Source organism: Halichoerus grypus, chromosome 13 (assembly GCF_964656455.1).
Source record: "Halichoerus grypus chromosome 13, mHalGry1.hap1.1, whole genome shotgun sequence".
NCBI lineage: Eukaryota > Metazoa > Chordata > Mammalia > Carnivora > Phocidae > Halichoerus > Halichoerus grypus.
In genome coordinates, this window is record NC_135724.1 from 32,590,436 (window position 1) to 32,593,582 (window position 3,147).

General features: G+C 40.4%; 1 pseudogene; it reads left to right on the forward strand.

Moving 5' to 3' along the window:
- The first annotated feature begins 1,656 nt into the window (after nucleotides 1-1,656).
- Nucleotides 1,657-2,423, forward strand: LOC118533937 (axonemal dynein light intermediate polypeptide 1 pseudogene; annotated as a pseudogene).
- The last annotated feature ends 724 nt before the right edge of the window (nucleotides 2,424-3,147 follow it).

Genomic DNA, 3,147 nt, shown 5'->3' on the forward strand with positions numbered 1-3,147 from the left:
ATGCATTATAGAGTATTTGTTAAATAACTAAACGTCTGCTAGAGCAGAGGCTCGCTGATGATGGTTCTGTGTCTTGCATCTCTATTATTCTCTATGGCACCAAACAGTGTTCTGCACTTAATATATATGCAACCCAATATCTGTTTGCATAATATATAATTGAATTGAGGTAAATTAACTTCCCCTAGCAAAATTTTTGTCTCTACGTACGGATTGATTTTATTTAGGGGGAAGAGGGATGTCTGTCCCTCTTGGAGGTTTACGGAGCTCTATGGAGTTAGGAACTAACTGATCAGTGCTCATCGAGCATAGCACTGAACATTTTGAAAAGGTCTTTTGCAAGTATCTTTTCCAACTTTTCTTGTCCAAGCTAAATAACCCAGCTCAAAACTTATCTTCTCTTAGAGTCTTTTACATTAACATCAGAAATATATCTCTTCCTCTGTATTCCTTGACATTATTTTTGTGTTCCATAAGAATATGATTTATAAAGTTACCATAGTTTGTAAAACTGGAAGCCATGGTAGAAGTTTCCAGGCCAGTGGTTATTGCCAATGGTGCAGATCACAATCCACATGGCATTTAGATTTGTCTTTTTATACACATGACTGGGGCCCATCATCAGAAATTTGGATTATATAAGACAGTAGGGTATTGGTTTCATGTTTAAGGTCTGAAGTCAGATAGGACTTGATACATAGTATGGCCCCTTTTGCTTGTCATCAAGTGACTCAGACAGTGCTTGTCAAACTTTAATGTACACACAAATCACTGGGGGCACTCTTGAAAGTGCAGATTCTGATCTAGCAGGTCTGCAAGAAGACCCAGGATTTTGCATTCCCAACAGACTTCAGCTGATGATGGTCCAGAGAACCTAGAAGCTCATTGCTTAATATATTAAAATCTCAATTTCCTCATATGTCACATAGAGCTGTTGTAAAAATTAAAGATACAATGTATATGAAGTAGCTTTACCACATAGCCATGCACAATAAATGTTAGACATTTTATTAGTATCATTATTAAGGCCAGCTTCATGGGCTTGGGCCAGTATAGTTGCACAGAGCTCTGTCTTAAAGGGCTCTGTATTTGGTTTAATGCTCTTGTCACCATCTTGAATTCTTTATAATTTTATCTTTGAACATGTATTTTATAAGTGAAGTTCAGTGGAGCAATGGGGGCATGCATGTGAGCAGAGTAGATACTTGAAATGTGCATTATTACCAACCTTACTTGCCAACCATTTCCATTTAAAACTTAAAAGTTACCAACAGCACAGAATTCTGATGGATCCAAAGTGAATTTGAGTTCAGTAAGACTCAAAAGTACAAGGTAAATGTGTTACATCTATGACTAAGTAAGACCACACTTTCCCCAAGAGACCATGCTTTCCATTTGAACCAGGACTTGCTTTGAATGAGGAATGAAGACAATTGCAGTCTAAGAATCACAAACATTCCAGGATCTCTATTATATCCTCTCCTACTCAGGTTACTTCCCTGTAGATTAGCTAACCACTTACACTGAAAATATGCCTTAGAAGGAAAGAAAAAGATAGGGCAACCCATAGTTCTTTCCTTTTCAATTATTTCTTATTTATCATTAAGCTGAAGGTAGAGATTATTGGTATAGAACGTATGCGTATCAAAAAGTGAAATGCTTCACCATCATGATGCGGACTCTCTGCTCAAGTATGACACACCCGGTGTTGGTGAGCAGAACATGGAGACATGGAGCCCCAAAGCAGGGCCACTGAAAGTCAGCCCCCAGCAGTTTGGACCACTAGGTCCAGTCCCACGACCACCAAAGACCAAGATCCCTTCAACTTCTTGTGTCCCAGATCCTACAAAGAAGGCAGAAGAAATCTTGAATGCCATCCTGGCCCCGAGGGAGTGGGTGAAAGACACCTGCAGTTGTCCAGCACCACCAGCATGGGGATGGATGTGGTGCATTTCCCAGCAGCTGGATCTGAAGCTGCAGTAGCAGCAGGCCAGGGAGACTGGTATCTGCCCTGTGCGCAGAGAGGTCTACTCACAGTGTTTTGATGAGCTGATCCAGGAGGCCACCATCAACTGTGCGGAGAGGGGACTGCTTTTGCTGCAAGTCCAGGACGAGATCCGTATGACCATCATCGCCTACCAGACCTTACATGGGAGCAGTGTGGCCTTTGGCTCAAGGAAGGTGCTGCAACCTGAACAGGGAAGTCAGGCATGGGGAGGAAAATTGCAGAATTAGAAACAGAAAAGAGAGGTTTGGAGAGGCACATGAAGGAGCAGAATGCCACATGTGAGGCCACCAAGAAGCAGGAGAGCGAGAGGAGACAGGTGGAGGAGAAGCAGCACAATGAGGAGACTCAGTTCCTGAAGCAGACAAATCAGCAGCTGAATGTCCAACTGGAAGGTATTATTGCACCAAAGAGGTGATATTTTCCATATGGGTCTGCAAGCACTGCAAGCATCGTTACCCCATCATAAGCCCCTTCTAATAAAAAAGTTAGTTTCCTGAAGAAAACAAAAGTGAAATGCATATAGTTAAGTTAGTTTTGTGTAGGGTCCACTGTTCTGGTAAAAGCAAAATATATATGGATATATGAGCTCAGATTGTGAGTTGTGCAATTTTGGTGATTCCACACGTAAGTGCCTTTATATGTGCATTTAAGACTGGCATTGTGCAATATAAAAATGAACAGTAAAAGTCATGCAAATAATTTAAATTTGATTTTTCACTAATTACAATGCCATTAAATGCAAATAAAACACACCATGACAGGTTGAACAAGAGACCACGGAATAAAGGGAAAAACTTTATATTTTAATACATTTAATGGGTGCTTTTTCCTCTGCTTTTTGAACGGGGGTCCCTCTAGTTTGATTTTATACTGAGCTCCGGAGTGTATATAGCTGGCCCTGCCATCATTATTATAATCACTATCAACAGGTCTGGGTGGGGCTTCAAGTTGAAAATCCCTGATAAAACTAGAAGTAATTTTGCGAAATTACACAGATCAGGAAACTTATCTACAGTTGAGCACAGTCCTCACCCTATAATTTATTGGTAAAGCTAACAATATTTTTTACTTTGCACAAATATTGTATTCTGAGGAATGTCTGAGTATTTTGTGTTGTCTTCAAATTCTCCTTCGGGAAG